Source organism: Arachis hypogaea, chromosome 4, assembly GCF_003086295.3.
Source record: "Arachis hypogaea cultivar Tifrunner chromosome 4, arahy.Tifrunner.gnm2.J5K5, whole genome shotgun sequence".
Classification (NCBI taxonomy): domain Eukaryota; kingdom Viridiplantae; phylum Streptophyta; class Magnoliopsida; order Fabales; family Fabaceae; genus Arachis; species Arachis hypogaea.
Genome location: NC_092039.1, coordinates 117,120,096 through 117,135,549, shown reverse-complemented (window position 1 = coordinate 117,135,549; position 15,454 = coordinate 117,120,096).

Sequence of the window (15,454 nt, the reverse complement as noted above, 5' to 3'; positions counted from 1 at the left end):
TGACGAGAACCGTGGAAGCTGAAAATTCCAGTAAAAATGAAAATTTTTCTCTAGAGGAGCTTCCATGAAAAGCTTCCAGTGCTGTAAAAGCTTCATCATCGCATCTATCGATTCAACCCACCTGCCAAAGATATTACAATTCGCAGAAACAATCAATCATTGCATATTCTATTATGAGAAATCAATGGAAACTTAGTGAAAAACGGGCTTATCAGCTGCTAGAAGGGGCACCGAAGACTCTGATTTCTATGTTGAGTGAAACTTGAGAATGAGAATTTTATGTACCCAACCCAATAGCTCATGTCAAAGGATGATGATAGTAATTTTGAGCTGGTCCTTATGAAAGGTTAGAAACATGTTCATCTTTGATAATGTATTAACTAGTGTGGAAGAGATAATGACATCGACTTTGACGTTGCAGAAGGAGCTTCAACAAATTTCTAATTTCTAATTGATGAGCCTTTACGCTATAAAGCGTTAGGAGTCTCCCATTTCTTTTGATTGTTTTATATATAGACACCTATATGTTTCTTTCATTTCATGAATCAAATTATCTGACTTTGGAAAAAAAATATTTTCCAAATGTTTTAATTGTAATCTTTTTGTTTATAGATTATAATTTATAAAGGACTTTTTTTTATAGATGCCATATTATAATGTAAGCAATGATTTGTTCGTTATAAAGTATCGTTTTTGTCCCTAACGTTTCAATCGTCCTATTTAAGTCCTTAACGTTTTAAAATTGGCTCAATGTTGTCCTGCTATTAGAGATCCATTAATAGAATTTACGGCGGAACAAAACTGAGATGCTTTTGAAACGTTAGAGACTTAAATATAACGAAAACGTTGGGGACAAAAACGATACATAAAAATAAATTTAATTTTATCTTTCAATAATATCAATTTTTTACTGCATATAATATTCAATTATTTTTTAATCATATTTAAGTAAATTACACTTAATCACACTACTTTCATTCTAAATAAATTTTTTAATATTTTTATATTAACTTATAACTTTAGTGTAAAATTATCAAAAATAAATTTATTTAGAATGAAAGTAATGTGATTAAGTGTAATTTACTTATATGTGATTAAAAAATAATTGAATACTATGTATAGTAAAAAAATTGATATTATTGAAGGATAAAACTAAAATTTATTTCTATGTATCATTTTTGTCCCCAAAATAAAACTAAAAATTAGGGACTTAAATAGGACGATTGAAACGTTAGGGACAACTTTGGAACTTATCCCAAACGTTGAAGACAAAAATGATACTTTACTCTTTATTTAAGTGAGAAAACTTTATTATTTATTTTTTTCCAAAGTTAGAAGTCGAACTCAAGACCTCCAAGTGAAGATGAGAGACTATTCTATTTGAGTTATATCTCGTTGGCAAGAAAACTTTATTAACCATTAATAATAATAATAATAATAATAATAATAATAATAATAATAATAATAACCCCATTCACAAGTGCTTTAAGCCAATCTTTTTTTTTCCTTTTAAAAAGATGCATAGCATAGCATTTTATAGAGTTAAGTCTTAAAGTAGTCTCTGAAATTACACTTGAGTCTTAAAGTAATCCCTGAATTTAATAATTACTTAAATTCATTCTCGAAGTTGCACTCTGGGACTCATAGTAGTCCTTGAGAGATTTTTCATTCATCGAAATCTTAAAACGACGTCGTTTAGAGAAAAAAAAGAGGAACATTAAAAACCATATAGTTTTGTTTTTATTAAAAAAAAAAAGAAAAACACACTAAAGCCCCACCCTTCCCCGAGTCTTCCCTTTTACTTCCCCAACCCTACCCCCTTCCCCTTCCCCAACCTGCCCTTTCCCTTCTCCTTCTCTCACTTACAACTGTAGAGGCAAGCTTTTCTCAACCCTTTTTGTCGCCGGCCTCTATTTTGGTGCCGCATCGGTCACCCCTCCCAAACCTAATCTTTCACACTCCCAATCTGCTTTTTCTTACCACCATGAGATCGAGGTGCTCTCCGACCTCACCGCCCAGATTTCGTATTTTTTCACTATTTTCAAGCACTCCGTCAATCGCCCCCAATCCTCCGTCGCCACTGTCATCGCTCTCGATCCTGCCGCACTCGCCGGCGACTCCAAGGCCCACCAATAGCTCCACAACGAGGCAGGCGCTCCAAGTCACAAATAAAATGTCTCTCACGGCCAGCTCCAGGCGCTCTCCACTGTCCTGGCTGACAGCCCCTCCCGACTTGTCACCGTCTGCTCTCTGTTCTCTTCTCTGTCTCCCTCTGCGTCCTTCTTCTCTTCTCTACCACCAAGGAGAGTTTTTTTAATTTTTTTTAGTTATTTAATCATTATTTTTTAATATTTTAGATGATTATTGCTGCTGATGATTGTGTTTTAATGTAGTTGCCTTGGTTGATTTTTGTTGTTTTTGATTCTGTAATTATTGCTATTTTTTGTGATTGGTGTTATTTAGGTTGATTGATGCTTGTTATTTAGGTTAATTGATCTTTTCTGATTGTTGCTGGTTCTTTTTTGTGAATTTTTATAATTGTTAGTTTTCTTAATTCTGTGATTTTTGCTGGCTCTGATGATGTTGTTATTGTTGTTACTATGAAATTGAAAAAGAAGAACAACAATGTGAAGAAGAGAATTGGTGAAGATAATTGGGGATTGTTTTTTTTTTTAAATATAAAACGACGTTGGGGATTAGTTTTTTTTTTAATAAACACAAAACGCCGTCGTTTGTCATCCCAGTTTTTTAGTAGTAAGAATGGACGGAAATTATTTCAAGAACTATTATGAATTCTAGAGTATAATTTTAGGAACGAATTTGAGTAATTATTAAATTTAGATATTATTTTAAGATTTAAATATAACTTTAGAGACTATTTTAAGACTTAACTCCATTTTTAATAGGGCAAGCAAGTTATTAGTTTTCTTCATCCTAAAACAGTTCGCAGTTCATTGAATGGATCTCCAATCTCCATTGGTGGTGGTGGTGGTTTTATTGACTGAGTTCTCTATAGTCTTCTGATAATTCTTCAGAAAGTTGTATGGGGCTTGATGAACTGTAAATTTATCGGTTCACTGTTCAGCGGCATGCATCTACTATATATAAAGTATTGCATTGGTATTAATAACTAGATTAAAATCTTCTTGGGTGAATTTAAAATATAATATTATTTAAAGATAAACTAGATAATATATAAATTAATATCAAATTAAAAAATTGATTTATAAAAAATATTATACAATACATTTATGTAGTAATTAATTATTTAATAAAATACAAAAGAATATATAATTTTAATATAAATAATAATTATATTTAACTATTATTTTTAATTCAATTGAGTAACGATACATATTAAATTTAATTAATTAAAAATTTTAAAATTTTATTTAGTAACATATCAAATTGATTTAAATTTTATAATAATTAATGGTAAATAATATATTAATAGTATAAAGAAATTTAATTATTTTTTATATTATAAAATGCATAATTGCAATGTACGTAAAATTACTGATGTGACACAAATACAAAAAATAATATGGTATAAATTCTTTCTACCATTCTATGATAAGTTGGTATAAATTTTTATACGAATAAATATGAATAAATCGTTAATTTTGCACTCGAATGATTAGAATGTTGATAAAAATGATTCATATTTTTATTAACGATAGAAATATCTTTAAAAATATTTTAAAACTAACGAGACAAAAATATTTAATATATATTTTTAAAAAATATCTTAAAAATTGAATTTTAATACAATTTTTTACGAACATCACTAAAAAAATATTTAAGACAACTTTATTTTTAAAATTTTTTTAATTAGATTTTTTTTACAATAATTAGTTTAATTGTATAGAGACCCAAATAAAAAAAATGATACAAATACCTAAATAAAAAGAAAAATAATTTAGGAACCTATTTAAAAAAAATTGGTGCAAAAACTTAACTAAAAAAAATAAAAAACAAATTAAAAATTTAACAAAACTATAAAGACCAACAAAATAATTAAACCAATATAATAATTTTATACTAGATAAATTTATTTTATGATATTTTTATTAATGACCATGAATATTTTAAAAAAAAATCCTAGAAACCACATTTTAATCCATTTTATATATTTTTTATATAGCTATTTAAATATTTTTACAAAATTTGAATTAAATATATAAATAATTTATCAAATATAAAAAATATTTGCCACTTTTAAAAAAAATAATATTTTTAGTTTTTTTTTTATCGCATTTTATAATATTTTAAAGATATTTATGGTATTATAAAAAAATAGGATTATTTTGTTAGAATTTTTAAATATTGGATGCGGCTTTAGTAGTTTACCCTATAAATATATATAAGGTTTAATTACTCTATTGATTCCTATAGTTTTGTGAAATTTTTAATTAGGTTCTTATACTTTTTTTCTTTTAATTGGGTCTCTGCACCAATTTTTTTTCAATTAAGTCCCTCTTAACAGTAATTGGTTTAATTATATAGGGATCCAATTAAGAAAAAAAATGGTACAAGAACCAAATAAAAAGAAAAAAAAGTATAGGGGCCTAATTAAAAATAAAATTTAGTGCAAGGACTCAATTAAAAAAAAAAAAAGTATAGGAACCTAATTAAAAATTTCGCAAAACTATAGAGTCTAACAGAATAATTAAACCTATATATAATGGTACAATATACGAGAAAGCATTAGTCGAAAATCAATAACTAATCATTATAAAATTATTTGCATAAAATTATATATATTTGAACATAAAATGATAATATATTTATAGTTGTATTTATAACTAAATTTTTTAAATAATATAATTAAAGTCGATATACATTTATAATTAGCATGACAATACAAATATAATAATGAAGAATTTTAAATATTTCTAAAATATTAATGTTCCAATAGTTTTAGTTGTAATATTTTAAAATATTTAAAAAAAATTCATATATATATATATACCCGTGATGACTTATATTATTCATAAAGCATTTTTGAGTTTTGATATATGACACACAAGGTATTTTTGGTTTTTGGTTTTTAAGATTATTGCTAAAAATTAAAATCATCTTAAACATTTGTTTTCTTTTTTTTCAAATACATTCCTAATGTTACAAAAAAAATTAAAATATTTTTTGTTAGAATATTAATTGTCAAATTAAAAATAATAATCCCACTTATCTTTTTATTATACTTTTTATGCTTTGATATTTGTGCATCACTCAACTCTATCCCTAATTTTATTTCACTGATTTACTTTTTGATGAATGTGGCCCATAAGTATGGGAAGAATAACGAAATTGAGTTTATAACACTTGTTAGAACAGAGTATTGAACAAAGTAAACCTTCTATGAATTGATGAAATGTATTCGTGTGACTGAGTGAGTAATATCAGTAACGTACACATCTGATATATATATATAGTAGAGTAAAATCAAGTGTCGAAACTCACTCCAAGAAAATTATTGAGTACTATCATTGTTCTGAAATTGATGGTATAAACATTGCTAGAAATTATTTATTGGCAGATTTTTTTTATCCGACGCTAATTACGACGGATATTTCGTCAATATTTTCAATGAATTTGTTAAGATTGCGTTGATGATTTACCGTTAGATTAATTCCACGGTAATTTTGGTGCTATTTCACGTGTTTAGGCGCCAAGTTACCGTCAGATTTATTTAGCGATAAGTCCTATGGTAATATTTTTTTAATTTTTTTTGGCACAATTACACCATAATTAATAGTCAAATTAAAACTCTTGTTAACAAAATGGTTAGGAGAAATCTAAAATTAGCTGAAATTATCAAATTATTTTATTAAAAATAAATGGTCTGAATACAACAAAATATCACAGAAGTAGAATACAATGAAATAGACAAACAAGAAAATAAAACCCCTACAGATCCCGTTAATCGTCGTCGTCATCGTAGTCCTTCTGCTGAGGTGGCGGAGTAGGTGTTGATATCGGTGCCCCACCAGTAGCGCTGCCGCTGGAACCAGCAGTGCCACTTCTTCCAGCGCCGCTGGCTCCAGCGCACATCTGCTGGTTGTACTCCAACATATGCTCTCGCAACCGATCGAGCTACTCCTCCCACGCGTGTAAGAAGGTCGTTGTACCTCTACTCAGACTGCTTCACTTACTGGTGAAGCTCCTATGTCAACTTTAGCACATCCTCCCTCAAGTCGAGAAATTCCTGGGGATCGGCAGGGCTGGTGGCAGAGAGAGAGGCAGAAAAAGCTGCCAACGTGGAGAAGCGGAGGCCACTGGCGAAGAAGGACCCCAACCCGAAGCAGATTCTTGTGGGGCTCAAAGGCGGTCTCGTACCGAATTCTATCAGGATCTACCATTGAAGTCTCGGAGCCGGCTTCGTCACTACGCGGCTGAGATTGTTGGGTCCCGATCTCCAACCTCTGCGTGTAATCCTCCTGTGTCACACACGTTGTGATTAGGATAACAGTTAAATAATTGCCTTGAAACCAAATAAATTTAAAACTTAGGATTAATTTAAATTCACATAATGGGCTACTCACCGCTCGTCAGCAAATCTCTCCTTGTTGGCCTTTGAAGTATGGGTATACTCGAAGGTCTCCGTCAGTGTCGCATCATAGTCCAACGACTTAGAACACAAATTAATATATCAACCAATAAAATAAATGAACACATTAAACAACTAATTTAAGTAACTATTAAATCATTAAACAATGACAAAATTCTTATCAGTCTGCTCTTCATCTTTATGAAGGTCGCCGACCCACCCGTATACTTTGACGACTTGGGCGAAGCCCTGTTAGTGACATTCTTCAGATGGCGATGCTTGAACCCCTTATCATGAGTAAAATAGGTCTCCAGTTCTTTCTTGATGGTTGGCTGGACGGATCTACGACGTTAGGTAATCGCATCCCTTACAAACGTCATTCATCATCTACTTGAAATGTATAGCTGCCCGGTGGTCGTAAACTTAAGAAATGCATAGAAATGCATAAACTTAAGATTAACAAGTGTAAGATTAAAAAATTGTATGTACTCACGCATGCATGCCATTGGGCCAAATCTTTAGCCGGATGATGGGTGGTGGTGGAGGGGCATCCTACTAGGGGCACTAGAGGAATCACCCACCGCAAGCTATGTCATCACTAGATCTGCAGAGGGTGTAACAGAAAGAGGCACGTAGTTTGGGTTTGGGACCATGATGAATTGTTGGTCTACTGGACCCGCCTGTGATGTCACAGGAGTCAACGGAGTAGTCGAGGTAGAAGGTGATGATTGGACAGTCTTTGGGGATTCGGTGGAAGTCCACCCTCTATCACGATCACATGACCCACTCGACCTACCTCTGCTACTTGTCGCCCTGTCTACACAGCGAATATATTACTAACACTAATCAAAACACAATTAAATTCATCAACTCTAAACTTATTAATACACTCAATACAGTAAAAATATTAATAACATAACAAATATCAATAAATAATAACATAAGAAGAAATTCAAAAAATAACAAATAATTATAATAAATATGAGAAAATGTATAAATAACAAATAATTATAACAAATAACCCAAAACACTTAAAATAAAAACTTTCAGAAGAAACTAATTCATGTCACAATTAACACAAATATCTATCAACTCTAAATATAATTCTAAGACTTTTGAAAATATAATTTTAATTTTTTAATTTCACTCAAAATCTTATAAAAATTTTGACAGAATCTTTCCTAAAATTCGGATTATTTCATTCCTTAATGGTTTCATCCAAACCAAATATCCATCCAAACCAACATACAAGGGATGAAATCATAATCCACCTACTAAGAGGTTTCAATCATTTTTACTAATAAATTCAAATGCATAGTACATTTAATAGGTATTCAAAGCAATCTAACTTTGTAAAATAAACAAACATTAAATCATATAATTTATTTTAATTTCTTCATCATCAAACCAATTTTAATAACCATAATAATCAACACAAATCTAACATAATCAACATAAATTATATTTTATAATAACTAATAATAAATACGAATAAAACCTAAATTACCATATAATAACCAAAATGCAAATCCTACGTTAAGTTAATCCTAAACCTTAAATTTTCATATAATAATCAAATCCTAAATCAGTAAATTAACATATAACTAATTTGTAAATTAATATATAAATAAATTTTAAGTTATAATTTATACAAGAGGGAGATGCATAGAACCTAACGGCGACGAAGTGAGATGCAGCGGCGGTAGTGCTGGACAACGACAACGGTGGTGCATTGCTGGACGTCAACGATAACGCGGCGACAAAGAGCTGGCTGGTTTCCGTGAGAGGGAGAGGCGGCGGTAAGAGACTGGGGTTGGAACGCCGGTGGCGGAAACGAGTAGAAAGAGAAATGGAGAAAATGGGTTTAGAGAGAGAGACTTTTCGAAATGAAAGAAGAGAGCCTTCGTGCTATTAATTTTAGGGCTTACCGTCAGATTCACCGTTGGATAAATTCGATGGTAACTCCTTGCATGTCATCAAAGCGCAACATTTAACTAAAATTCGCACCTATTTCCTCCCATTTTTCGCAAAGTATTACTCACGAATTTACCGTAAGAAGAGTTAATTCGTCAGTAACTATTTGTCGTAACAAATTCTATTACAAAAACTTCCATAAATCCGTCGGTAAAGCCAATGATAACTCAAGACACTAAATCTGACTATACTCGGCATATTTCTTGATTCAGTTCTCGATAACTGAAATGACTACCTTCTACTATAGCTACTTATATGTTAACATCCCCCCTAAAACTCATGGTGGCTTGGATGATAACCTGAATTTGGTATGAAACTTATCAAACAGAGGGGAGGTTAGTGGTTTTGTGAGCACATCTGCTACTTGTTCATGTGCTGGAATATGAGTTACACCGCGGAGGCCTTTAATTACTCGATCCCAAACAAAGTAAAGATCAAGCTCAAAGTGTTTCGTGCGGTTATGTAGAATAGTATTATATGCTAGCAATACTGCTGACATATTATCGCAAAACCTGTTGGGGATGAAGGGCAAGGTTGTTTTAATTCTTCCAACTGTGTTTGAATCCAAATGAGTTCTGAGAAGACAACAGCCATAGCTCTGAATTTTGCTTCGGTTAAACTTCTACTCACAGTTGTTTATTTACTGAATTTCCAGGACGCTAAGTTGGAACCATAGTAAACATAATATCCTGGGACAAACTTGCGATCATCTAGGTCGTAGCCCAATCGGAGTCTGAAAATGCAGTCAAACAAAGATCATTAGATTGAAAAAATTGCAAAGAGAATTCAACCGTACATGCTATACTGAGCACCCTTTTTATTGCTGCCAAATATTCTTGTTTAGGAGCTGATAGAAATTGACTAATCTCGTTAACTGAGAAGGAAATATTAGGATGTGTGATGGTTACATATTGTAAGCCTCCAATAATTTATCAAAATAAGGTAGGATCTTCAAACGGTTCCCCAGAGTTAGATGTAAGTCTTGATGTACTGACCATGGGAGTGCACATAGGCTTGGATTCGTGCATACCTGCCTTAACTAACAACTCCTGAATATATTTAGATTGATTAAGAGATATCAATGTGTCTGAGTGTTTAACAGATTCAATGCCAAGGAAAAAAATTCAAATCACCAAGGTCCTTTAATAAAAAAGTTGAATGCAGTTGTTTAAGAACATCAGAGATTTCAACTTCATTGCTCCCTGTCACAAGCATATCATCTACTTAAATTAAAATATAAGTAACAGAATTATGAGTAAAGCGAGTAAAGAAATATAGATCGGACTTAGTACAATTAAAACCAAAACCTTTTAAAGTAGTTGTGATTGTCAAATACCATGCACGTGGAGCTTGTCGAAGACCATAGATTGCCTTCTTTAGTTTGCAAACAAGGTGAGGATTTTCATCGATGAAGCCAGGTGGTTGAGACATGTAGATTGTTTCATGCAAAGTATCATTGGGAAATGCATTATGAAAATAATATTGCTTAACTCTCCAACCTTTTGACAACACAGGAGATAATTCCAATCTTATTGTTACTGGCTTATCATTGGGGAAAAGACTTGATCAAAGTAAACCCCAGCTGATTGCACAAAGCCTCTAGCCACTAATCTGGCTTTATATCTAACTATCTCTCCTTTGGGGTTCTTCTTCAAAGCATAAACCCACTTACAGGTAATAACCTTCTCATTTGGTGGTAATTCAACTAACTCTCATGTCTTGTGAAACACCAATGCTTTGTATTCTGTGATCATTGCTTCTTTCCAGTGAGAGATTTGTAATGCTGCTTTTACTAATTTAGGTAGAATATTAGTTTCGAGCTTGGAAGTATGTGAGACTTGAGTCTGCAGAGTAATGGACTTTAAGTGTCCTATCTTAGATCTTGTTTGCATTGGATGCTTGTTAGTGATAGATAGATCAGGGGATTGAATTTTGTAGAAGGTAGGATGACTTCTAAATCAATGGTAGGAATCAATGAAGTAGGTTTCATAGATCTTGGTGCCAAGGAAAGAGTTTTATCTAGATGAGTTCTAGGAGAAGATACAGAAGTACTATTTGGAGATATTGACAAATCCCTAGTTATATGAGGCATAGAAGTAGATGCTGATGAAGAAATATGATTTGTAAGAGACACTGTAGATAGTGGTAATACTGAAATAGATGGTAGAAATTCTGTAACATGCTCAATAGTGTTAGAGTTAGTATTAACAGAAGAAGTAAGAAACATAGCTTGATAGGGAAATTGATTTTCATCAAAGATGACATCCCTTGAGATAATAATTTTTTCATTCTTATCAAGACACTTATAACCTTTCTCAGTTGAAGAATATCCTAAAAATACACAAGGTTGTGACCTTATTTCCAATTTATGTTGATTATATGCTCTTAAGTGTGGAAAGCATAAGCATCCAAACACTCTAAGCATATTGTAATCTGGAACTTGGTGGCATAGAATCTCAAATTGTGACTTGTTAGCTGTTACACTAGAAGGCATTCTGTTAATAAAAAATACAATAGTAAAAAAGGCTTCATCCCTCAAATTTAAAGGAAGAGCAGCAGTAGCTAACAAGGTAAGACCCGTTTCAACAATATGGCGATGCTTGCGTTCAGCAAGACCATTTGTTGGGGTGTATAAGGATATGTTAAACAATGATGAATTTCTTCATTGCTAAGAAACTCTTGAAAGCATTAGAAAGGTACTCTTGGCCATTATTAGTTTGAAGAGCTTTTATTGAATATCCTAATTGTTTTTCCATAAAAGACTTGTAGTGCTTAAAGACATTAAGAACCTGTGATTTGTTAGTTAAAAGAAAAATGCTTGTATGCCTAGAATATACATCAATAAAGGAGACATAGTAATGATAACCACTTTTAGATATTAAGGGTGTTGGACCCCAAACATCCGACACTACAAGAGATAATGGTGTAGTATATTCATGTGCAGATAAGAATATGGAAGCTTATGTGATTTAGCCATAGAGCAGTACTTGCACAGAGAGTGGGAATCAATAGTTTTATTAATTGACAACTTGCACTTAGAAACAACATATTGTACAATAGGTAGGGCAGGGTGTCCAAACCTTTTGTGATACAATTCTAAATACACAATGAGCAACAAACACTGCAGATTTTACATTAGAATTAACAAACTTAGGTAAATCTACACGTTCAAATTTATACATGCCACGTTCAGCTTTGTCTCGGAGAAGAACCTCCTTGGTAGCCCATGATTTAACCAAGCAAAAATCAGGCCAAAAGGAGAAGTAAACATGATTGTCCCTTGCAAATCTAGATACACTAATTAGGTTGTGTAATTGAAGGCACTAGAAGCATATCATACAGTTTATATTTCTTGTAAGTAGGAGAGAATTGCATGAAAGAATTACCAATACGCTTAATGTCCATACCTGTTCCATTACCTGTATATACCTATTCTTGTCCATTGTATTCAAAAGATTGTTGAAGATTAGAAGAATCGGGTGTACAATGATGAGTCGCACCTGCGTCTGAAACAGAGTTTAGTGCAGCAATTAATGCCCTTGGATTATGGAAGGAAGGTGGTGGGGGTAAAGCATTATGCATGGTTGTGTATGGTGCATTTTGCTGATCATGTATAAATGTTTGATCAAATCGATGGTAGCAGTAACTTGTTGATGTTGAAGTTGGCATGTCTTAGCTTTAGTCTAGGATGCAAAATATGTATGGATCCTGCTCCAAAGTTCATGAGCATAATGACATCCAATCATTCAATGTTTAAAGGAATCATCCAACGAAGCAAACAGCCAAGAAGTCACATTATAGTCTTCTATCCTCCATTCTTTGTTAGTAGTTGCATCTTCAGGCTTTGCAAAATGGTGAGGTATCTTTTCTTCTTGTAAATTATCTTGGAGTTCTTGTCCATAGATTGAGAGAGTTGCTAAATGACACCAAGTAAGAAAATTCTTTTCAGAAAGCTTCTCTGTCAAAGGAGTATTGAATGGTTTTGTTACAGCAGAGTTGATGTTGTTATATGATTACAAGAGAGTTGTGATCTTCAGTATCATTGTTGTTAGTAGAATCATCAGCCATGGATCTTGAATGGCTCTTGTTACCATATAGGAAAAACAACATAATTGAGTTTATAACACTTGTTAGAACAGAATACTGAACAAAATAACTTTTAATTTTCGTTTTAATTTTTAAATGGCTATACAAAATGCCTATTATAACTTGATATATCATCAAGAATTAATAATTAAATACCAATTGATAAAACTTTAAAGTACTTTTAATCAAACATAAACAACTATAGTCTAAAATAAGAAATGTACATAGAAAAAAGTTAAACAGATAAACTACTACTGTCAAATGAATCAAAACATAACCCTAATCACTATGAGTCCTGACTCCTGATAGTCATTGTCGTCATCATCCCCCTAGTCCTGCTGAGGCAGCGGACTAAGTGGTGGTGTTGGTGCCTATCCTGGCTCTTGTGCAGAGGACGAAGAGCTCCTCCAGCAATGACGCTACCACCAGTGCACATCTATTTATAGTATACTGCCATCTGTTGCTACATCCACTAAATCTAATCCAGCTCCAGCCTGAGCTTTTGCCTTAAGGACTCTGTCTCTGCATTGCGAGCATTCCTCTCTATGATGCATGCGAGGAAATCGTTATACTTCTCCTTAGCCAGATGCAACTGCTGACCCTGGTCTTGAAAGCCCTGGCTAAGGTTGTGAACCTGCTCCTACAAATCAACGTCCTTGAGATCGGTAGGGATGGTAGTTGGGGTAGACAAAGCCCTTGAGGTACAAAGATTGCTGGTGAAGAACGATCTCATTCCGTAGATACAATTCTTGTATGGCTTGGATGCGGTCTCACACCACACTGCATTAGGATTGACGATAAAAACAAAGAAATTGTTGTCGTTCTCTCCACTTTGCTAAGATTGCTAGGTCGTCGTGGCCTCCAAGTTCTTCTTGTAGGATTCCTAGTATCGCATTATATGCAAAATTGATTAGGATGATGATTAATTGAAAACAAATATATGTTATAAAATAAACTACAATGTTTACTCACATAATAATTCGTAGACCGCTGATCGGCAAATCTCTCATTGTTCTCTTTTAAAAGTGTGAGTATACTTGAAGATCTCTGTCATCTTTACCTCATGATCCCACGATTTAGATTGCATTTATTAAAACAATAGGTTAAATCAAGTGATAATTAATTTAGAAATCAAAGATAAAAAGAATTTAACATACTAAACAAAGTTACATATCAACCTGGTCTTTGTTTTCATGAAAGTCACTGACCTGCCAGTATACTTGGATGACTAGATTGATACCCTGTTGATCCTATTTGTGGCTCGGCTATGCTTGAACCCCTCATCAGTCTCCTAATATAAGTAGAGGGGATTCTTAATGTCTGGGCAGAACCACTAAGAAAGATGGTCGTTCCTCTCACATATGTTCTCAAGCATCTGCTGAAGTTGCATAGTCATGCGGTGGTAAAAAATTTTCTTGATTATGATATCGTGAGTCTTCTCCCATATAAATTTCTCTCGCATAAGGAAATATTTAGCATTAGTTAATCAAAATTAAATAGATAAACAAAACAGAATATAGAAACTAGCTAAAGTTTGAATAAATAGAAATTTTACTACCCACTTATGAAACCATCGCTTTCTGGTCTTAGTAGGGATCTTCTTGTAACTTGGTCATAGGTGGTCGTACATCAGCTGAATGACATTAGTACACTCCTATGTGCAAGCATTGTTATCCAGTGCAAGAAAGGGACTCGTTTGCTGCAGAAATGAGGCACTTCTATGCGCATAGCAATAGTGGTCGACAGTAGAAACAGTGAGAAAAAGGGAAGAAAGGGAGAAAATAACGAGAGAGAAAGAGAGAGGAGAGAAGGAGAAGTTGCAGAAGTGATGAGAGGGTTTTTGAATTCAAATTTAGAAAAGTTGTACTGCCAGATTTACCAATAGATAAATCTAACGGTAAGATGTTGATCATTGTCTAAACATTGTGTTTCAATAATTCGTATTATTGAGAAAATTTTTTTATAGAAAATTCAACACTAATAAAATTACTTTTTGTGCCCTTATTTACCATCGAATTTAGTTGTGTTTTTTTACTCGTAACCGTCAAAAAATCCAGCACTAAAATCGTTGGTTGCTAAATCCGATAGTATTAAGTGCATTTTTTGTAATGACTGAAAGAAGAAAGTGACAAAAAAAAGAGGGAGGGAGGAGGAGAAATGTTGTTAGAAGAAACGAGGGAAGATGAGGAGATGAGGTGTCAATTCGATCTTAAGTCTTAAGACTGGCTCCAAACCTACGTTTTAAAACTCCAAGTCTTCACTAGCTCCATCTTCTAAAAAGTTTTTGTTGGTCCTAGTGCATAGTAGCCATTAAATTAGAGAAATGACCTATGGGTTGACACTCAAATTATTTAACGACTCAAGCTATTCATTGAAGAATATCGATTGGTTTCAACATCCGTCGATCAAGTTTAAACTATCAATTTATTGACTGATTAACTGCGATCTACTATGTCAGAAGACTCAAGTCATTCCTCAACCAATTATTCATTGGCTTGGACAACTGCTAACTATTTTTATTGACCTCAGCCGACCCTTAATAATTTAAAATAAAAGAGCGATAAAATAGGATAATTTTAAATAACTTATTTGGATTGATCAAAAGTTTTTTAAATTTTATAAAATTTTTGTTTGGTTGGACTTTTTGAATAAGTGTCATTTTTCTTTTGAATTATTTTTTATTCTAATCCGTAGAATTAAGGCCCAAATCTTATGGGATTGTCTCTATTGACAACTCTACGCAATAGAAATTGGCAATGATGGAAGGAAAAAATGAATGAGAGGTGGATGTGATAGGAAGGAAGGAAGTAAAGAGGCCAAGAAAGAAGAAAGAGAACAGGAAGA